The 24,819-nt window shown below is 34.0% G+C and overlaps 1 pseudogene; it reads left to right on the top strand.

Moving 5' to 3' along the window:
• Positions 1 to 2,418: 2,418 nt before the first annotated feature.
• On the top strand, positions 2,419 to 5,941 carry LOC139875648 (putative disease resistance RPP13-like protein 1; annotated as a pseudogene).
• The last annotated feature ends 18,878 nt before the right edge of the window (positions 5,942 to 24,819 follow it).

The following is a 24,819-nucleotide window of genomic DNA, read 5'->3' on the forward strand; positions in this document are numbered from 1 at the left end:
AAGGCAAATAGCCCCCATGAAGTAACTGCTTCGATTGCAACGGATCGGCTTTTAAGCCACTTTAGCAATTTCGAAACACAAATAGGGTTGTTGTCGACAATGAATGCAGACAGGTGTGACTGAGCCTGCGTCACCCTTGGAAGAAAGTTCCGTTTATTGCCTTGACAACATTGGAAGCTTGTAAGGTATTTTCGAATTTGATGAAGGAATAAGATCGATCTTTTTTCCAGGAAATACCCTGAATTGATCCGAAGGTGTGGAATGAATTTTCAAGGAATGGGGGATCGATGGAACGGGATAGGTTACCAAGATAAACTGTGGATTTTTGTGTAAATGCAAAATATGTTATAATTGAAAAGTTTGAGTGAATTGAATGCTTCTTATGGTATGATTAAGGGCACACATTAGCCGTTCCCAATTTTTTTTTTTTTTTTTTTTATTTTTCTTATAAAGGATAATAGTCAAGTTGTAAATACCCAAAAATACCCTTAAATTAAATACTGTCCAAAACAAAAAATAACACACTACATAAACACAATCCAAATTCATACGCTCCGTTATCTGTCCCTCTATCAGACCGTGATTCAACACAAATGAAACCATCGGATTGTAATTGCATTCCAAATCAAATAGGACGTAATTGATAACCAGCGAAAACTAGATCAAAATCCCATGTTTAATCGTCAATTAGATTAGCCCTAACTTCAATTCTGTGAACCCTAATCCCAATATTCAATCATATTCGAGTCTGAATCCGATTACACGCTTGAAGATAAGGAAATTTGATTGACTCTAAATGATGAATAAGGTCGTCCTACAAGCTTAAATTAATTGGCGGAATGCATTCTGATTGAGTGTTTGTGATCGCACAATTAGGGTTATCAGGTATATCTATGTGATCTTAGTTATCTTTATAAAATTACAGGGTATGTGTTTTAATTATTGATTAGGTTTTGTTTACATTTGTATGTATTTAGAATCTACTGCATTATTATCAATTTGATATCGTGATCTTATCAATTTGTATTTGTTATGATGTTTTCTTATCCATTTTTATGTGTTCAGAATCTATTGCTTTATTATCAATTTGATATAATTTTCTTATCAATTTGTATTTGAAATTTGAATTTGATCCGACTTATGAACACATAAATTTGAATGTCTTCATAGTCTACTGCATTATTACATGTTTTATGTGTTTGGATTATGATTTTCTTTGTGTTTGTATGCTAAAGGGATATGCTAAAAAAGTTAGCAACAAGATACAAATTTAAGATGAACATGTAAGATGTAGCTATCTTGAATGGAGAATATCACTAAATAAAGAATGCGGTTGAACTATGCCATTGCTTATGATTGAACGGATCTTTTATTAATTCAATGGCTTATGTTCATAGGTAACACCTGAAATATGTCATTTGTAGTGAGTTGCATGTTTAATTTTGAAGTAACAAAAGGGTATAATATTGTTATTAGGTCAAATGATGCATGCAGTTGCTATAAGAATGCTTTTTGAGCTGTTCTAGAAAATTGTATTCGTATTGAATTCTAATTTTGAGTAAGCTTCCTTTACTCATTTTTGGACCGGTTCTAGACAGTTGTACTAATCTGTTTTATTATCGAGGTATGAGTTTTGTAATGGGTTTTCTTAATGAGAATCGGTTTTTATCTCATCTATTATAGGAATCGTCAGGTAGAGATTATCAATGAGATTTAAAAATAGCCTAATTGGTTGGTTAAGTTTTTTTTTTTTTTTTTTTTTTTTTTTTTTTTTTTGGTTAACCTTCTTATGTCTGAAAACTAATTGTTTTTTGATTATAGGTTTGAAAATGAATTTAATGATGGACTTAGATTTGTAGGTTCTTTGTGATATTTTGAGATCAGGTGATCTTCGAGGCGACAAGTGTGAGCATCAACCGGACATGTATTTTGCAGCTGATGATATTGAATATCAGGTTATTATTTACGTTTCATTTTTTGTTGACAGATATATCTTAATTCGAGATGGTTTGTTTATGTTGGACGCTCAAATTGCCAAAAGGGATATAAGATGATTCGGGTAGCAATTTTCACTCATTAACTTATGAATCAGTCAATATAGGTCAATGTTTTTTTTTTTTTTTTGGAACACCAGTTATATACACCATACAAAAATATGTTTTTTTAATTAATTTTTCAAAGTAGTATAATTTCAAAAATATGTCATAAATTTACTTACCTAACATTTCAATTCAAGTGTATTATGGAGTAATGCAGAAGCAGCCTTACCCAAACAACAGCCACATAAATTGGTCATCTACTTCAAAAGTCTTGAGTCTTCTTCTTTGTTTTAAGATCTGCTTTTGTATACTCTATATTTTCATAATTCATTAAATCCCTTACAAACGATCCTTCAAATTATCTTCAAAACGGCAATTAATGGGTGAAACAATTGTTAGTGCAGTCTTGAATGTGCTGATCGAAAAGCTAATCTCTGGTCCGTTGATGAATTTGGCTAAACATGAAGGAATCGAATCTCAGCTGAAGAAATGGGAGAAAGATTTGAGGTTGATCCAAGATGTGCTCGTTGATGCAGGCCACAAGCAAATAACTCAGAATGCAGTTAGAACATGGCTAAAGGAGCTTCAGGAATTGGCTTATGACATGGAGGATGTAGTGGATGATATGGCCACTGAAGCTATGAAGCGCGAGCTGAATCAAAAATCTGATGCCAACACCAGCACTAGTCGTAAGTTAATTAAGAGTGGCTACGGTGTTTTTACTCGGTACGTGTATGTTCGTAACATTAGTTCAAAGCTAGATGAGATTTCCATTAGATTAACTGAACTTATTTGTCAGAAAACTAATCTCGGTCTAGATGTTTACGGGAAATTCGAAAGATCATCAGATTATTCGAACAGAGGGTTGGAAACTTCACTTGTTGATGAGTCCAAAGTTTTGGGTAGGGAAGGGGATAAAGAGGCATTACTCGAGAAGCTATTGGGGGGTGAAGCAAGTAATCAAAATGTGAGCATTTTGCCCATAATTGGTCTTGGTGGCGTTGGCAAAACAACTCTAGCAAAATTAGTGTACAACGACAATCAAGTTAAGGATCACTTTGAAGTCATGGCTTGGGTTTGTGTTTCAGACGAGTTCGATGTATTGAGTATTAGTAACACCATTTATCAGGCTGTCACCGGGGAGGAGGATAAAACATTTACAGATCTAAATCTACTTCATGTGGCACTTAAAACAAAACTGTCACAAAAACGGTTCTTAATAGTGTCGGACGACGTCTGGAACGAAGACAACAAGGTGTGGGATATTCTTGAACAACCACTTGTAGATTTACCTGGTAGTAAAATTATCATGTAACGCCTCACTTTCTGAACCCTTCGTCTGATGAATATGCTCTGTCTTTATTTGCCAAATGTGCGCTAGATGAACATAACTTTGAGAATCATCCCTCACTTGTACCATATGCTCAAGGTATCGTTGAGAAATGTGGTGGTTTGCCTTTGGCTTTGATAGCACTTGGGAGGGTCTTGAAGAATAAAGGAAACGATGAAGATGAATGGGAAAAGTTGTTGAACAGTGAGATATGGAGTTCAGATGTTGGAAGTGATCATATTCTACCGGCTCTTAATCTAAGCTATTATGATCTCCCATCTCAACTTAAGAAACTTTTTGCATATTGCTGCTTATTCCCAAAAGACTACGTGTTCGACAAGAAACAACTGGTGTTACTTTGGATGGCAGAGGGGTTTCTAAACCCACCAAAAGGCAACATGTCAATGGAGTTTTTGGGTCGTTTTTTCAACATTCTGTAGATAGTGAATCCGAATACATCATGCACGACTTGATGAATGACCTGGCCATAAGTGTTGCGGGTGAGTTTTTTTGTATGTTGGATGAGAAGATGGATCTAAATGGTAGGATCGAAGCTTTTGAAAAGTTCCGTCACTTTTCATTCATACGTGAACAAGATGCAGCATATAGAAAGTTTAAGGAATTACACAAAGCTACACACTTAAGAACCTTCCTACCTGTGTCAGTGCGGGAATCAATGCATCAGTATTATTTCAAATATAAGTGGGAATTTAAAATCGGATTGGACAACGTTCTTGTTGAATTACTTCCAAAACTACAATTGCTAAGGGTGTTGAACTTGAGTTATTGTAACATTACCGAGGTACCAATGTTTATTGGAAATCTCAAACATATAAGGTACCTTAATTTCTCAGGAACTAGTATTGAAAGATTACCTGAACAAGTCGGTGAGCTATGTAATCTGCAAAGCTTGCTGGTTCGTGAGTGTCCTAATTTAGCTAGCTTGCCAGTTAGTTTTGAGAAGTTGATAAACTTACGACATCTCGACTTGTATGATACTACAAGGTTGATGAAGACTCCATCAGGGATTGGTGAGTTGACTCAACTACAGACTCTACAGAAGGTTTTCATTGAAGGAGGTAGTGGGTTTAATTTATCAGAACTGAAACACCTTGTTGATCTTCAGGGTGGACTTTCCATTAATGGGTTGGAAAATGTGATGGATCCAATACAAGCAAAGGATGCCAACTTGCAACAAAAGAAGGGTCTTGATGATATTGTTTTGAAATGGACATACGTGTTTGATGATCCTCGAAATTTGCAGGCTGAATATGAAGTTCTTGAATATCTAAGACCTCACTGTAAGTTGAAGACACTCGAGATTTTGTGGTACGGGGGAGTGAAATTTCCTAGTTGGGTTGGAGATCCATCATTCAATCAGTTAAGGAAACTTGAATTAAATGGTTGTAGAAGTTGTACACAATTAACAACTGATGATGGTAACAACGCTAGAACTGGATCGTTTGCTCATCTTGTTGAACTACATATAATAGATTGTCCGAAACTTGCCAATGTGTCAATTGGATCGTTACCGTTACTTGAGGTACTACATATAACAGATTGTCCGAAACTTGCCAATGTGTCAATTGGATCGTTACCGTTACTTGATGTTTTAAATATAGAAGCATGCTCTGAAGAAGTGTTACGATCCATAATTTGTGCGTCTTCGTCAATTCGTGAGTTGAAAATGGCTCGTATTGAAGGACTTACGAAACTGGATGAGGATGTTTTGAAACATCTCAAGGCACTTGATAATCTATATATTTATAGATGTGATGGATTGAGATACTTGTGGGATTCAGAACCGAAGGCATACGCACTTCTTGAGAGTTTACGAGAGTTGAAGGTATCTCAATGTAATAAGTTGGTAGCAATGGCAGAGAAAGAGGAGGTTAGTGTTAATGTAGGAAGTAACAGCACTGACAAAGGATCTGTCCTTAGATATGTGACTCTTAGTGGTTGTGATTCATTGGAGAGTTACAATTGCCCTATTAGTGTTGAGTATTTGGTGATCAGATTTTGTGATTCAGTGACATCATTGACATTGGGATCAATGGTAAGGAAAGTGGATGTCCCATCCTCTCTCAAGTCTCTTGAAATAAGGTATTGCAAGAATTTGAAGTTATTTTCTCATGAACATTTGAAAAGTCTCACATGTTTGGAAGAGATGGACTTAATAGATTGTCCAAGCATGGATGATTCATTTCCACGTGGGTTATGGCCTCCTAATTTAAGGAAGCTTATAATCGGAATGTTAAAGAAGCCAATGTCAGAGTGGGGCCTTCAAAACTACCCACCATCACTTGTTCAACTATGCTTATATGGTTCTGATTCAGGAGTGAAATCATTTTCAATGGAAGAAGATGCAATGAATAATACCACTGATTCAACATCGTTTCTTCTTCCACCATCTTTAACTTGTTTAACAATCGATTGTTTTATGGATGTTGAATCAGTTTCAGAGGTCTTACAACACCTCACTCACCTTCAACAACTTGATATTTGGATGTGCCCTAATCTTAAAGATGTGTCAGACACAACTTCATCTTTGAGAGTGACTGTGCGTAGGTAGAGAAGGAACTCCAGATGTATTAATTGGCACGTGAAATAACATCATCATGGTATTTTTTTTATCTTATTTTATTCCATTTGCTTTGGAAGGCACTATAAAGTATAAACTAATAAAGTTGTGTATTAATTGGTTTGGTGGCTTTTGTTTTGTATTTGTTGTGTTGCTTTGGTTATCTTGCCCTATGCAGCTAAGAAACTAGCCCTCTACCTGTTTGATACAATTCCTCATAGAAACACATGTTCTGGTATTTCTTTAATTGACGTTAAAATGTTTTAGGAAATATATGAACATACACTAGACTTCATTGTGTTGCAACAGCTATCAAATTAGGAGTAACAGGAAACTTATTCACATAACATCGTTGAATATAAAGTGATGGTTTTTGGATCGATATCGAGCCTTGAAAACATCTTGATTTCGTCTAAAGTAAGATCCTCGGGTTTGATTTTAGTGATACCGAGCTTTTTTAAGCGTCTATACATAACATAGTTGATTTTCTTTGGTAACCTTGTTTGTCCGGTGCACACAAGCGACTAAAAAGAGCATTATGTGATTGTGTTGATTCGTGAATCATTCGTGTGTCGATGGCAGTGGCTAGAATATTGCCGGTCATATGCAGATTAAACTCCACCTTTAATGACAAATGTGATCCCTTGTGACGGTTGTCTTAGGGTAGTTACAACCTAACAACACAGGTCACAATCAAGAACTTTTATGAATTCTTTCATCAAGTTAATGCGCAGAAATAATATAGATGATAAGATGGGCGGGTCAGGCCAGCCAGGTCATTTTTTTGGATTGGGTTAAAGTAGGTCAGCCAAAATGGGTTGAAATTGCTGTCATAAACAATTAACCAAAAATATTAATCAATAAGTTAATAAAAGGTGATACCTTTTTATAAAGAAAAGCTCCCACAGCTTGGTTAGAGATAGTAGAAGGATGGATGTCAGCGAACATGTCGAAAACATTCCACAAGTCGTAGAAGATGATCAAGCATGATGGACGAAAGTGGTTCACCAATTATCATGAAACGTGGAACCCCAAACTGCTATGGGAATTCTTTGGCAGATTTGGTTCGGTTATCGACGTCTTTATTGCCCAAAAGAAAATAAAAGGTGGAAGAAAGTTAGGTTTTGTTCGTTTTAAAAAATAAGAGGAAGAATATCTCACAAAGAAGCTGAATGAGGTTTGGGTAGGGGATCGTAAGGTTCAAGTAAACAAGACTAAATATGAAAGATTGAAAGGTCTGGGCTTGTAAAACTAAGACCACTCGCATGATAGTAATAAGAATCAAGATGGCAGGCCAAAGGTCAAACAACCGGACACTCGTTATGCAACAAGTGATCTGCGTAGTTTTTGGATGTTATCAAGGGGTAAAAACAGTCTGGCCCAGACCTGGTGATCTCAAATTCAAATATCAATCATGATTTCTTGGAACGATTGATGCTTTGTAAGAGACATAATAAATATGGAAATGTCAATATTGGTCCCGGTGGTTGACGATGTTAGGGTAATCTTGAAAGCCCAATTTGACCGTTATATTAGTAGTTCAAAATAGAGTTAGCCCCATTGTTGATGACTTAAAACAGCCCAAGTCGAAACGAAGAAGTCAGAAGGCAGTTGTGGAATAAATTGGATTTGAAGGAAAAAAAGAGATGTGCGTGAATTAAGGGGGTCACCCCAGTTACCAACATGTTTGTTTGCTTTAATTATAGGATAAATTTGTGGAGAATGATTAGTGGCCACTAAGGGGGTCACCCCAGTTAGCAACATGTTTGTTTGCTTTAATTATAGGATAAATTAGTGGAGAATGATTAGTGGCCACTTCAAATGAATCGTTTATTGAGTCCCATAATGCAGAAAGTGAACCATCAGTCGCTTTTTTGTCAGAGATATCTTGGAAGATGGAGAAATTAATTATGGCGCTACAATACAATTCTCGTAGAGAATTACGTGCCGTTTGTTTTTTAAGATGTTTTATGTCTGCAGTCTGAAACCACATCTGCCAAAGAAGATATGGTTCTGAAGTCTGCAAGCTGATAATTGAAGATTGTTTGTTTTTTTGTCTGCAAATGTCAATCTTGTTCTGATTTAATGTAGTTTAGCTGTTTTATCGAATAATTGACTATTGAACTAATATGAAATATAATAAAATAAGAACATAAATTTAACATTTAATTAAAGTACACTTTAAACTACAAGTTCAACAACCGATTACATAATAACTTAAATAAAAAAGGTAAATAATATTCATCTTCTAGCTTGCATAAGTTGTTCAGCAATTTGATCTCGCAAATTAACCATATATTGACGATCCGCTCTAGTTCCATTTGGGTGAACCTCCCCATTTCCATCATCCTCCTCATCATTCTCGTATTCAGGCCCATGACGTTGTATATGATCATCATCAAGTTGCACATTTGGTTGGTCATATTTTGTAAAAAACTCGTCACTTAAACCCTCTTTTCTTATAAAATTATGAAGCGCAAAGCATGCGATTGTAACATTTCGTTGGGTAACCAAGTCAAAAGGTGCCATTTTAGTTAATATCGCAAATCATGCTTTTAAGACGCCAAAAGAACGTTCAATAACGTTTCTAAGTTTCGCGTATCCGTGGTTAAATTTTTCTTTGGAGTTCAATGCACGCCTTTGCCTAAAATCTCCAAGCCAATATCTTACGTTACGATATGGTGCCATAAATCCACGAGTGTGTGTATAGGTAGCATCACAAAGATAATATTTATCTAGAAATAATGAATTGATCAACAAAAAAAAATATAAAGTGTAGTTATTAGTATCATGTTGAATTGATCAAATGTTCAATGTACCTTGCGGAGGAAGTGGAAATGGTGCATCTTGATTTGCTAAAGCTTCGGATAATATTCGAGAGTCATGTGCTACCCTTTCCCATCCTGCGAATATCATGTTGAAATCGCATATTGCTAAAACATTTTGATAGCAATCTCCTTTTCCTCTTCCTCTATACAAATGTTGTTGTTGAGCTGGAACACGAGCATGTATCAAAGTCCCATCAAGTTGTAACAGACTGAAACCCGAGCTAGTTGTAAGTTGCCTATTTTGCCCTTAGGGTTTGTGCTTAGTCTTAAGTGCTTTTATTTTAATTATTTTATTAGTGTTTTATTATAATTGTGTTGTGATCAGTTTGTGACAAGGGTCCCAGAACAGGTTAGTTTGTTTAATTTGGACTCCGTTAGGGCCGCCTAACGAAATACGAAAGAATTCAGATAACTGATAAATACCCGTGTGATACGAGGTATGGGTTTACAACCCATTTATGTGTTTGTATCTGGATACTTCTCCTCATTTTTCCAAATTAAATCAAGAACACCCGTACCTAACTTTCACTCTCTAAGCAAATCCTAACTTGATTCAAGTGTGGAATTGAATCAATAAACTTAAGAGACTGATTTCTTGCACCATTGTAAGCATTTATCCAGGTTTGTTTACTTGAATTCGTGCTTTAATTCATAGAAATTGGGTTTTTATGTTCTTGATTAAAAAGTGAGTTTTGATGCTTGAATCTTGATGAATTATGTTTGTAAGTGTTAATTATTGTTAGAAATAGCTTATATATATGTTTAGTAGCTTTCAATTTACCATTCAGGAAAGCACTCTTTACATCCATTTGAAACACCTTGAAATCTTTGTGTGCAGCATATGCCAGAAACAATCTAATAGCTTCAATTCTAGCAACAGGAGCAAAAGTCTCATCATAGTCTATTCCTTCTTCTTGTCTATACCCATTTCTGATTACAATACCATCTTTATCATCCTTGTTTCTGTAAACCCATTTTGTGCGAATTGCAGTTTTATCAGCAGGCTTTGGAATCAACTCCCATACATTTTTTCTTTCAAATTCTGTCAATTCTTCAGTCATAGCCTCAACCCAATCATTGTCAGCCAATGCTTCATCTACTTCTTTGGGCTCAATTAGTGAGAGAAAATTGGAAAAAAGCAGTAATTTGCTATAGCAAAGTTAGACACAGGTGTCTGAGAAGAAGAACTAGGCTTAGGCAGACCTGTAGAATCCACAACATAATCCTCAAGATACTTTGGAGGAGCTATATTTCTAGATGATTTTCTAGTAGGAACAACAGGATCCACAGTGGTATTTAATGACTGATCACTTTCTTGATTGATATCAGACTCATCTTCCTGTGGAGTATTATCTGCAATTTCATTTCTCAATCCAGACAAGTTAGGTTCATCTGATTCAGACTCTTAATCCTGAGTCTGAACACTATTTCCAGAAATCAAATTTGACAATTCACCAAGTGCAGATAGCTCAGTGCTGGATGACTGATCTATTTCTAAAGAACTTTCATCAAAAGAAACATTAATGGATTCTTCAATCTTCATTCTCCTCTGATTATATGCTCTGTAAGCTTTGGATACAGAAGAATATCCCATAAATATACATTCATCAGACTCTGGCCTCATCTTATCAAGCTGATCTCTTTGATTTAATATATAGCACTTACACCTAAATATATGAAAGTAATGAATAGTAGGCACCTTTTTATGGTATAATTCATAAGGAGTTTTGACATGTTTCTTCACAATCAAGGACCTATTTTGAGTATAACATGTTGTATTGACAGCCTCTGCCCAGAACCTTAGGGCTACATTTGATTGGCATATCATGGTTCTGGCTGCTTCAATAAGGGTTCTATTTCTTCTTTCAGCAACTCCATTTTGCTGTGGAGTTCTAACAGCAGAGAAATTTTGACCAATTCCAGACTCTTCACAAAAATCAATTAATGTGACATTTTTGAACTCAGTGCCATGATCACTTCTCAATTGTTTGACAAGAACATCCTTTTGAACCTGCTCTCTTTTGATCAAATTGATGATTTCTTCAGGAGCATCACTTTTTGCAGCTAAGAAAATAACCCATGTAAATCTTGAATACTCATCAACAATTACCAGAGTATATCTTTTCTCATCCAAACTACTAGTGTTCATTGGACCAAACAGATCCATGTGAAGCATGTGAAGTGGATCACTAATAGTAGCTAGGGTTTTTGAGAGAAACTTTGTTTTGGTCTGTTTACCCATAATACAAGCAGAACAAGGTTTATCTTTCTTAAAAGGTTGTTGTGGAAGACCTCTTACAAGCTTCTTTTTGGAAAGCTCATTAATATTTTTAAAATTAAGATGAGAAAGCCTTTTGTGCCAAAGCCAATTGAGTTCAGGAACAGTCTGAGAGTACAAGAATGTTTCAATTCCAACATCAACAGAATCGAGATCCAACATATACACATTTTGATATCTCCAGGCTACAAGTGTTGGCCTTCCTTTAGGATCATAAATAATACCAGCTTTCTTCCTAATTCTGATTTCACAATATTCATCAGCAATTTGGCTCACACTTAGCAGATTATACTTCAATCCTTCAACTAAAGCAACTTTCTTAAATGTAACACTTCCAGCTTTAACAGTACCATAACCAATAGTCTTTGCAACAGAATTATCTCCATATCTTACAGAAGGACCATTTTCTTCAATAAATCCTACTAGATGCTCTTTGCACCCAGTCATGTGTCTTGAGCAACCACTATCCAGATATCACATATTACCCTGCTACACAAGACAAAAACAAAAGAGAATGATTAGTTTTTAAGAGGAACCTACTTTTCAGTGGGTTCAATTAGAGTGCTCTTCACTTTCCAGACAAAAGCTTTGTTTCCAATCCAGATCAACTTTTCCTTAACAATTTTCAAGACACTTTTATTTTCACAAACTTTGGCTTTCCATTCCTTCTCAATTTTCTTAGGAAAACATGATGTTCTTTTAACTGAAGGTTTTTCTTGCCTCTTGATTTTTTTTCATTGAGTTTTGAAATTTTCTTTTTGAGTTTATGAATAGTCTAAGCTTGTTTTGACTTTGACCTTCTTTTAGTTGACCTTTTTGGATCTGGACAGATGCAAGTGTCAGAGGATGATTCAGAGTTGTCCTTGCAACTTGACTCTTGAGTGTCAGACTCTAGGTCAGAACACACACTTTTATTTTGAGAGACTAAACTGTTAGAGTCTGAAGGTTTCAAAAGTTCAGACTCTAATGGATTTTTACTTTCAAGTATTATAGTCTCAGAAGGCTCAACAGGATCTAATGATCTTACAAAAGCATTGGTTAAAATCTTTTTGTCACCATCAAACTTTACAAATGTGTTTGGTAGAATGTCAGGTTTAAATTTACTTGGATCAACTTCCACATTATTATTTAATATGTAGTTTTCACCTAGTATAGCTTTGACATCATTTGGAATTTGTTTGGCAATAGCATCAGAATTCTTTTTGTAAGATACACACCAAGATTTACAAATTGATTCATAATGTTTTGACCTTTAAATTGATCTTCCTAATTCAATATTTAATCTTTTAGTTTTTTTCTGTGTATGCCATTTTATATGTGTCAAGTTCAACCTCACATTTTTTTAAGACTTTAATTTCAGCATCTTCGTCTTTGATAATATTTTTAAGATCAAAAATTTGTGTTCTTAACCTATCATTATCATCTAAACACCATTGAAAGTCAAGCAACAAGTACTGAAACATTCTTACTTTTTCATTATCAAGATAGTTCAAAAAGTTTTGTACCTTATAGGCAGAAACTTTATTACAAGTAGAGTCTTTATTCATCTTCTCAATAGCTTTCAGATCTTCCTCAAACTTGCTAGAACCACCATCCTTTTCAATTAAAGCCATAAGACACTTGTCCTCTTCCTCATCAGATGATGAGTCTTCATCTTTCCATGCTTCTGTGTACAAAGCTTTCTCTTGTTCTTTGTTCTTAGACTTTTTTGCTTCACTCTTTAACTTCATGTACTTCAGCTTGTACTTTCTTGCTTTGTCAACAGACTTGTTGGAGTTTGAACCTCCTTCACCCTTAGACCAGCAGTCAGCAGCTATGTGACCTAATTTGCCACACTTAAAATATTTAGCTTTCTTTGGATCAAAAGTACCCTTGCCTTTACCCTTCTTGAAACCAAACCTTTTCTGTTCAATTCTCTGAGTCAAAAGAGCCATCTGGACTTCCAGATCTTTCATCTCCTCATCATCATCAGATTCACTATTGTGATGACCCGGAAATTTCTGACCAAATTTAAACTTTATCCTTAAATGATTTAATGTTTTCGACACGATAAGCAAAGTCTGTAATGTTGAGTCTCACAGTTTTGGAACTATATTCATGTAATCAATTATTCTTTGACTGTTCTCGATGATTCATGAACAATTATATGTATGTATATATATATATGTACAAGTAAAAATGACTTTCCTATAGTAAAACACTATTTGCTACAGTAAAAACGACTTTGCTACAGTAAAACACTATTGCTACAGTAAAACACTATTTGCTACACTGAAACCGTACTTTGCTACAGTGCTACAGTGAAAACGACTTTGCTACAGTAAAACCGTACTTTGCTACAGTGCTACATTGAAAACGACTTTGCTACAGTAAACACTATTTGCTACAGTAAAAATACTATTGCTACAGTAAAACACTATTTGAAGTCGACGAACTAGCAAACAAAAAGGGATAAGGCGGCCATGCGATCGCATGACAAACCAGTGCAAACCCCATGCGATCGCATGGGGTACTGTAGCAGGCCAGATACTATAAAAGCTCGAACTGGTTTCAGCTTGTTTCTTTATTTTTTTTTTACTCGGATCATTTAAATTATTTTATTATTATTATTATTATTATTATTATTATTATTATTATTATTATTATTATTATTATTATTATTATTATTATTATTAAGATTATTATTATTATTAATCTTATTATTATTATTATTATCATTAATTAGTATTATACATAAAATACTACGACGAGGTTATGAGCGTGTCACTTTCAAAATGGTTTTTCGAGCGGGATAAAGCTAAGGAAATTATGGGTTATATCTATAGAGGTTATGGGTAATGTTCATGGGTAATATTCGCAAGTCAAACCTAGTGTTTATCATCTCTGTTGCTTCTACGTACTTTTCTGAAATATTGAATCACAATACTGATACGTAAGCATTTATATTTTATCTTTTATAAATTAATAGTGTATACATGTCTAGTGCTCGAGTATATATATTTATGCATGCTTGTATACTAAATTTTGTCGTTAAATAGTTTATAATAGATCACGAATTAAATACATATATTACTGGTGAAAGGTGTATGATATACATGTTTTTGGAAAGCTGGCGAAAAATCAATAAACTTTTCATTTAGATATCGAATATTTTCGATGAACGGATTAAAAGATATGATCAACTGAATTATAATTGACGTTAATTGGAATTGCTTTTGAATCTGCAATTAATATTTAAACAACTTGTTTACGAGATTGATAAAATGGATTTTTGAATATTACCAACCGAGTAAATGAATCTTTATATAAGGCACGTCTTGTTTTGTTGAACAATTGTCAAAATTGATTATTTTATCATATTTTAAAGCCTTATAAAAACTATAGTATTAAATCAGATTGACTTTTTGAAACGACTTTGGATAACTTTTGTATGTCGATCTCGAGCATTAGGATTGTGATACACTATGACCTGACCTAGCTTGATAGACATTTATTGACCAACATATGTTATCTAGGTTGAGATCTACGGTTATTTGGTAATCCGAGTTTCGGTCACATTTTAGTGAACGACTTTATATGCTGCTAAGGTGAGTTTCATTGCTCCCTTTTTAATTGCTTTTGCAATCTATATTTTTGGACTGAGAATACATGCAATTTATTTTAAACTCAATGGATACAAGTACATACTAAATTCTACACTGAGTTTGAACCAAAAATCCCTTAGCTTTGGTAACTAGTAGCCGCCAGTACATAGGATATGGACTGGTGGGCGCGAATAACAGTATATGGATCCATAGGGCTTGACATCCCCGTCCGAGCTAGAGCACTAGCCTTTTAACGGACGTATGCTATTTGAGAAGCGTACACGTTGGTTTGCGTGTATTAATAAGATGATTATACAAAGGGTATAAAATATATATACGTTAAGTTTAGTTACCAGGGTGCTCAATTTCGTAGAATCTTTTGATAAACGTTTCGGATGAAATAACTGAAATCTTGTGATCCACCTTTATATACAGATTATGCGAAACACTAAAACTATGAACTCACCAACCTTTGTGTTGACACTTGTTAGCATGTTTATTCTTAGGTTCCCTAGAAGTCTTCCGCTATTTGCTTATATGTTAGATAAGCTATGTGCATGGAGTCTTACATGGCATATTTTTCAAGAAAACGTTGCATTCACCAAATCATCACCATGTATCTTATTTTGACTGCATTGTCAACGGAAGTACTATTGTAAACTATTATATTACGGTGATTGTCTATATGTAGAAATCATCATATGTCGAAAACCTTTGATTTAAATATTCATTTATGGTGTGGCTTTTCAAAAGAATGCAATATTTACAAAACGTATCATATAGAGGTCAAATACCTCGCAATGAAATCAATGAATGATGTGTTCGTCCATATGGATTTGGAGCGATCGTCACAACTATCATCATCAGAAGTTTCATCACTCTCAAATTTAACCTTGCTAGAGTAACTAGAGAATAACTGCTTATTCTTCTTAGTGGTAGCCACCAATGCAGCTTCTGGATCTTTAGCAGTTTTCTTAGCATTGATCTTGTTCTTCAGTTTTGTTTCCTCAAAGTTTGATAGTATACCAAACAACTCACTTAGCTCATAATCATATATCTTCTCACTAATTATCATAGAGGTAATCACAGATTCAAAGTTTGGAGGTAGCAGTTCAATGAACTTTTGACACAACACTTGTTGTGTTTTCTCTACACCAACACTTTCAAGATCATTTATCAAAACCTGAAATCTTGAATGGAGATCACTTAAAGATTCTTTAGGCTCAGCAGCAAAATTCTCATAGCATCTAATCAGATTCTTCTTCTTCTGAGTCTTAACAACCGTGACTCCTTCATAGTCATTAAGCAACAGATCCCACATAGCTTTAGCAGTCTTGGCATGACTGATCTTTCTGAGAATTGGAACAGTAATAGCATTTCCAATAATACTCCTTATCTTGCTATCTAGTTTGAACTTTATGGCTTCTGCTTCAGTCCACCTTTCTCTTGGTGTTTCATGAAAATAGGCAGGTTGTGCAGCAACAGTATCTGTGGCAGGAACAGCAGCTATCATTGAACCAGGAATAATGGGTCCTGTTGTAAGAACATGTTCAGCCTCTTCATGAATAGATCCTAAAAACCATAGGACTTTCAATTTCCAAGTGTCAAAATCTGTGCCATCAAATATTGTCACACCTTTTCCAGCCATAACTGGGGTATGAATGGTACTGGTAGACATTTTGATAAAAATATGGATCGTTTATTGGGAAAAATAGAAATAATAATCTGATGAGTCAAAATTATTTTGCAGATTTTAGAATCTGGAGATTTAGAGTCTGAAGTTACAGACTCTGGAAAATACTAAAGTCAACGTTGAAGATTTCTTTATGCTAAAGCCATGAATATTCTGGAGATATGTTGCAGATTAAGAAGATTTGTTTTGGAGATTTGATTTTATCTTCAGAGTTGACTTCCTAATTAATACCAAATTTGGTTTGTTTTTAGTTTATCTTTTTCATCTTTATAGCTAAGTAGTTTTGAAAATCAAATCTCCAGATTTGGTTTTTATCTGTATAAATAGGGACGTATGTTTCATTTGTAAGGTGTACTTTGCACGATCAATATTATCAGTCCTTCATTCTATTATCGTGTTCTCTCATTTTCTGCACTTTAAATCTTAATTATTGTATAAAGTGAGAGTCTGGTGTTCATAGTCATATTACTGTGAACTATTAATTGGTATCAGAGCAGGATCAACATATCTTGTTGATGATCCGGTCATTTTCGAGCAAAAGATGTCTTATTGAAGATACAAAAGAAAAATTGTTTTCAGATTCTTCATGCTATGCGCAGTCTATGTAAAACGATTGTTTTAGATTCATTGGCCATTGGATCGTCATGATTTTTGGATATGAGGTTAACGACATATAGATCTATCTCGTGTAAAAATTTTAGCTTGATCTGATAATTATATTAAAAGATATGTATTTTTAGTTCTGCTGTAATTCTGAGTCTGGAAACTCAGACTCAAGACTCTGATTGAGAGATGAGTCTGAATTTCGGAGTTAACAGTTTGACTCAAATGCAGACTCAAGATCAGACTCAAGAACAGATTATAAAGATCAGATTCAGACTTCAGTTTCGCGTGAACTTATACTTAGTAGAAGTCAGACTTACACTGTAGTGACCCGTCCTAATCCATCTGGACGAAGTCTTCAACAGTTAGTCCCATTGCGAGGTTCTGACCTCTATATGCCATGAACGACTCCATGTAATATGAGCAAATGCACAGCGGAAGCTTTCTTTCATACCTGGGAATAAACATGCTTTAAAGTGTCAACCAAAAGGTTGGTGAGTTCATTAGTTTAACATAAATAATCACTTCATAATTTTAATAGACCACAAGATTTCATATTTTCATTTCTCATAAACATACGTCCCATGCATAGAGACAAAAATATCATTCATATGGATTGAACACCTGGTAACCGACATTCACAATATACATATAAGAATATCCCCATCATTCCGGGATCCTCCTTCAGACATGATATAAATTTCGAAGTACTAAAGCATCCGGTACTTTGGATGGGGCTTGTTGGGCCCGATAGATCTATCTTTAGAGTTCGCGTCAATTAGGGTGTCTGTTCCCTAATTCTTAGATTACCAGACTTAATAAAAGGGGCATATTCGATTTCGATCATTCAACCATATAATGTAGTTTCAATTACTTGTGTCTATTTCGTAAAACAGTTATAAAAACAGTGCATGTATTCTCAGTCCCAAAAATATATATTCCAAAAGCATTTAAAAAGGGATTAATGAAACTCACCATACTGTATTTTGTAGTAAAAATACATATGACGTCATTTAACAAGTGTAAGGTTGACCTCGGATTCACGAACCTATATTCAATTATGTATATTAACATATGTAACAAAACTCGAACAACTATATATATTATATATTTAGTTTGTTTATATATTTAAAAATGATTATTATTTATATAGTTATATTAATATGTCTATATCTGAAAATACCTAATTTGTTGTATATAAGTTTTTATATAAATAATGTTAATATATTTTTATATTTAGTTATATGGCTTGTTAATACAATTGTAGTATATATAATAAGTATGTTTTATATTTAAAATAGTTATTTGTTTTAAAAAAAATGATGGTTTTGATATTAATGATTTACTAAGAATAATAATAATAATAATAACTTTATTAAAAATGATAATATTAATAATAATAATGATATCGTTAATAATGATACTTTTATTTATTAATAATAATAATAATAATAATAATAATAATAATAATAATAATAATAATAATAATAATAATAACAACAATAATAAGACTACCTTAGGAGGAAAAGCTCTAAAAAGAAAATAAACTGTCTCAGCCCGGACTTGAACTCGAGACCTCTCGTTCACATACAAACGTACTTAACCATTCCGCTGTTTCCGTTCTCTGATAATACTTACAGGTTAATTCCTTTTAACCTTTAAATCTGTCTATCTTTATGCAATTAGATTATTTGAAAGCCTAGTCCACCAGCCCACATATCATAATCCAATACTTGACAGGCCCAAGATCTATTTTAGTAACCTATTAATTGTAACAAATGAATCTGTAACAATTAAAATAAAAAGTGTGCGTGTAACTTTGGCTTATATCTGACTTCTAAAAAAAATAGCGGTAACCATAACAAAACAGTATCTTCTTCACCATGGTTTCATCATCACCCATCTTCACTCGAATATCATCATCATTTTATTCGCTAAGTAGAAACAGAAAACAACACGCATCATCATCATCATCGTTCTTTATAACATAGAATCAGTAGTGGGTTTTATTGATAACAGAAACAGATTTAGTGGTGTATTCGTGGGGTTTACAATGGTTGTCGATGGTGGTTATGGTGATGGGTTTGGTTTGGCAGAGAATATGAAGAAGATGAAGGTGTTTATTTGAACGAAAAAACAGCCATAGTAATGAGTGGGGATTGAGCAAGAAGTATTAGTAATATTTGCTGCAAATACAAGTGGGTTTGCAATCGAATAACAAGTAGCAACATCAATACTCGAATAGAAAACAGAAATGAACATTAGAAGTTGCAGGTGGTGGTGATTGTAGTGACCCGAACTTTTCCATGTTTATATATATTAATTGAGATTGATATTTACATGATTAAATGTTTCAAACATGTTAAGCAATCAAACTTGTTAAGACTTGATTAATTGAAATATGTTTCATATAGACAATTGACCACCCAAGTTGACCGGCGATTCACGAACGTTAAAACTTGTAAAAACGACATGACGATATATATATGGGTATACATATGGTTAACATGAGATTATGATAAGTAAGTATCTCCATAAGTATATTAACAATGAGTTATATGCATATAAACAAGACTACTAACTTAAGGATTTCGAAACGAGACATATATGTAACGATTATCGTTGTAACGACATTTAAATGTATATATATCATATTAAGATATATTAATATATCATAATATCATTATAATATAATAATTTAACATCTCATTAGATATAATAAACAATGGGTTAACAACATTAATTGAGATCGTTAACTTAAAGGTTTCAAAACAACACTTACATGTAACGACTAACGATGACTTAAAGACTCAGTTAAAATGTATATACATGTAGTGTATTTAGATGTATTAAAATAATTTTGGAAGACTTCAAGACATATATCAAAACACTCATACTTAACGAAAATGGTTACAGTTACTTTGCCATTCTTTTCTTTCATCAAGAATTATAGTCGTATTCTTACCCGCATTATACACAGCTTCAAAACGTACTTACTATGAGTATATACCAATAGGAACTAGCATGGGATTCCACTCTTGATTATGTCATGTATGACTAATCAATTTTAACTTCTACCATGAGCTAGTCAACTAACTAGAACTCCTTTTAACCCCACTCACCACTCACCAATTACCACTCATCATTCACTCCATTTCACTTCCAATTCTCTTTCTAATTCTCTCTCAACACACACACACTATTATGAACGTATTTTTCCAGTAGTTAATCATCATCTTCATTAAAAATCACTTCAAGAATCAAGCTATAATCATCATAGGAAGAACAATTCAAGAACACTTCAAAAATCCCTTCAAGTTTACTAATTTACTTCCAAGCTTTCTAATTCATTCCAAGTAATCATCTAAGATCAAGAAACCTTTGTTATATATAGTAGGTTATCTTTCTTATTCAAGGTAATATTCATATTCAAACTTTGATTCAATTTCTATAACTATAAACTATCTTAATTCGAGTAAAAATCTTACTTGAACTTGTTTTTGTGTCATGATCCTACTTCAAGAACTTTCAAGCCATCCAAGATCCTTTGAAGCTAGATCATTTCTTGTCACTTCCAGTAGGTTTACCTACTAAACTTGAGGCAGTAATGATGTTCATAACATCATTCGATTCATATATATAAAACTATCTTATTCGAAGGTTTAAACTCGTAATCACTATAACATAGTTTAGTTAATTCTAAACTTGTTCGCAAATAAAAGTTAATCCTTCTAACTTGACTTTTAAAATTAACTAAACACATGTTCTATATCTATATGATAATCTAACTTAATGATTTAAAACCTGGAAACACGAAAAACACCGTAAAACCGGATTTACGCCGTCGTAGTAACACCGCGGGCTGTTTTGGGTTAGTTAATTAAAAACTATGATAAACTTTGATTTAAAAGTTGTTATTATGAGAAAATGATTTTTATTATGAACATGAAACTATATCCAAAAATTATGTTTAAACTCAAAGTGGAAGTATGTTTTCTAAAATGGTCATCTAGACGTCGTTCTTTCGACTGAAATGACTACCTTTACAAAAACGACTTGTAACTTATTTTTCCGACTATAAACCTATACTTTTTCTGTTTAGATTCATAAAATAGAGTTCAATATGAAACCATAGCAATTTGATTCACTCAAAACGGATTTAAAATGAAGAAGTTATGGGTAAAACAAGATTGGATAATTTTTCTCATTTTTGCTACGTGAAAATTGGTAACAAATCTATTCCAACCATAACTTAATCAACTTGTATTGTATATTATGTAATCTTGAGATACCATAGACACGTATACAATGTTTCGACCTATCATGTCGACACATCTATATATATTTCGGAACAACCATAGACACTCTATATGTGGATGTTGGAGTTAGCTATACAGGGTTGAGGTTGATTCCAAAATATATATAGTTTGAGTTGTGATCAATACTGAGATACGTATACACTGGGTCGTGGATTGATTCAAGATAATATTTATCGATTTATTTCTGTACATCTAACTGTGGACAACTAGTTGTAGGTTACTAACGAGGACAGCTGACTTAATAAACTTAAAACATCAAAATATATTAAAAGTGTTGTAAATACATTTTAAACATACTTTGATATATATGTATATATTGTTATAGGTTCGTGAATCAACCAGTGGCCAAGTCTTACTTCCCGACGAAGTAAAAATCTGTGAAAGTGAGTTATAGTCCCACTTTTAAAATCTAATATTTTTGGGATGAGAATACATGCAGGTTTTATAAATGATTTACAAAATAGACACAAGTACGTGAAACTACATTCTATGGTTGAATTATCGAAATCGAATATGCCCCTTTTTATTAAGTCTGGTAATCTAAGAATTAGGGAACAGACACCCTAATTGACGCGAATCCTAAAGATAGATCTATTGGGCCTAACAAACCCCATCCAAAGTACCGGATGCTTTAGTACTTCGAAATTTATATCATATCCGAAGGGTGTCCCGGAATGATGGGGATATTCTTATATATGCATCTTGTTAATGTCGGTTACCAGGTGTTCACCATATGAATGATTTTTATCTCTATGTATGGGATGTGTATTGAAATATGAAATCTTGTGGTCTATTGTTACGATTTGATATATATAGGTTAAACCTATAACTCACCAACATTTTTGTTGACGTTTAAAGCATGTTTATTCTCAGGTGAATATTAAGAGCTTCCGCTGTTGCATACTAAAATAAGGACAAGATTTGGAGTCCATGTTTGTATGATATTGTGTAAAAACTGCATTCAAGAAACTGATTTCGATGTAACATATTTGTATTGTAAACCATTATGTAATGGTCGTGTGTAAACAGGATATTTTAGATTATCATTATTTGATAATCTATGTAAAGCTTTTTAAACCTTTATTTATGAAATAAAGGTTATGGTTTGTTTTAAAAATGAATGCAGTCTTTGAAAAACGTCTCATATAGAGGTCAAAACCTCGCAACGAAATCAATTAATATGGAACATTTTTAATCAATAAGAACGGGACATTTCAGTTGGTATCCGAGCGTTGGTCTTAGAGAACCAGAATTTTGCATTAGTGTGTCTTATCGAGTTTGTTAGGATACATTAGTGAGTCTGGACTTCGACCGTGTTTACTTGAAAAATGATTGCTTAACAAATTTTGTTGGAAACTATATATTTTTAACATGTGAATATTATGTGATATATTAATCTCTTAACGCGTTTGATATTATGTGATAGATGTCTACCTCTAGAACAAGTCCCATTGACTCACCTAATAATAATGAAGATTCAAATGTAAATTGGAATGATTCGTGGACTGATTCACAAGTTCCCGAAGAGGAACCGGAAGAAGAGTCGGAACCAGAAGAAGAATCGGAACCGGAAGAAGAATCGGAACCGGATGAAGAAATAGAACCGGTGGGGGAAATAATAAAACGGTTAAGTAAAAGAAAATCCTCAACCAACCGACCAAGGTTAATTACGGTCAATGGTGTTTCCGCTAAGGAAGCAAAATATTGGGAGGATTACCAATTCTCCGATGAATCGGATTCTGACGAGAATTCCGATGATGTTATAGAAATTACCCCAACTGAATTTAAAAAGGCAAAAAAAAAATAATAAGGGAAAGGGCATAAAAATAGAGAAATCTAATTCCAACCCCGATGAACTTTATATGTATCGTCAACCCCCGAAGTCCTTAACTTGTAACAATGACCCGGGAACCTCTAAACCACCAGGTTTTTCTAAACCAATGTGGATAACGACGGCTCGTATTAGGGGAACATCATATATCCCTAGAAACTTGGCAAAACGAACCAAAACCGAAGAAGAAAAAACAAGCGAGTCGGAATAAGATAGTTGTATTCATGTGGTGTAATATATGTAATATAGTGTGCTTATGCTTTATGATATATGTAAAAATTGCTTGTATTAATAAGTATTTTTTTTTATGAATCTAACTCTTGTCTATTTTACAGTATAAAAACACAAAATGGATAGACAACCCAATATTTTAAGAGACCTACCCGGAGACATGATTGATGAAATCTTGTCTAGAGTCGGTCAGAATTCTTCGGCACAACTATTTAAGGCGAGATCAGTTTGTAAGACATTCGAAGAACGTTCCAAGAATGTCTTGGTTTATAAAAGGCTTTCGTTCGAAAGATGGGGGATATCACATTGGGAAATCCATAAGTTACGATGTGTTTACTTTGACGCATATATTGCGGGGAACCCAAATGCTATTTTACGCAACGGGTTAAGAAATTATTTTGACTCAGTATATCCGAATATAGGACTTCGTGATTTAGAAAAAGCGGCTAACATGCAACATAAAGAAGCATGTTATGCTTACGGGTTAGTAATGTTCGCTTCTCACCAAAGTGAGAACAAGAACATCGGGCTACAACTATTAAACAAAACGTTCCCACAAGTGACGGAGTCGGTAATTGGGGTAAGAAATGAGGTTTTTAGGTTATTACGAGACTGTTGGTCATTACATAACCCTCGTCCTTTTGACGACGTTACAACACGCTGTCTTATCAACGGCCATAACGGTTATGTTCCCCAAGACCAAGGATGGGAAGTAATCCTAGTAAAACCGGAATGCATGACTTGTTTCTGGACGTATGAATTACGTGTCTTTATTGCCTTTGCTGAACGACTTGTGTACTAGCTAGAATTATCTTCACAACTATCTTGTATCAAAGTTATTGTGTGCTATATTTCATGCTTTATGTAAAATAAGCGGTATTGTAAGTTTGTAAAATATTGTATAAAAGTTTGAACGCGAAATATTATTATAATCAGTTTTTCATATAGAATTGTAGTAGTTGAATTGTATATTAGCTACTAAGTATGAACTTAACGGGTAGGTACTACCCGAATTTAAACTTATAAAACGCTAATATGAAGAAAAAGCTTTTATAAATGAGTTCATATTATGCTACGAAATACTATTAACTACTCTTAATATTCTGTATGATTAACTTGTTCCATTTGACTATTTTGAAGGAAATGACACCGACTACTCGACACACCGTGAATATGAATGAAGAGGAATTCCGTACTTTTCTAGCTTCAAACATAGCCGCAGTACAGGCTGCGCTACATACCAACAATAACCTTGGATCTGGCAGTACAGGAAATCGTGTAGGATGCACCTACAAAGAATTCACTGCCTGCAAACCTTTGGAATTTGATGGAACCGAAGGACCGATCGGATTGAAACAGTGGACCGAGAAGGTCGAATCAGTGTTTGCCATAAGTAAGTGTACTGAAGAGGACAAAGTGAAGTACGCTACGCATACCTTCACAGGTTCTGCGTTAACATGGTGGAATACCTATCTAGAGCAAGTGGGACAAGATGATGCGTA

The sequence above is a fragment of the Rutidosis leptorrhynchoides genome, chromosome 11 (genome assembly GCF_046630445.1).
Source record: "Rutidosis leptorrhynchoides isolate AG116_Rl617_1_P2 chromosome 11, CSIRO_AGI_Rlap_v1, whole genome shotgun sequence".
NCBI classification, from domain to species: Eukaryota; Viridiplantae; Streptophyta; class Magnoliopsida; order Asterales; family Asteraceae; genus Rutidosis; species Rutidosis leptorrhynchoides.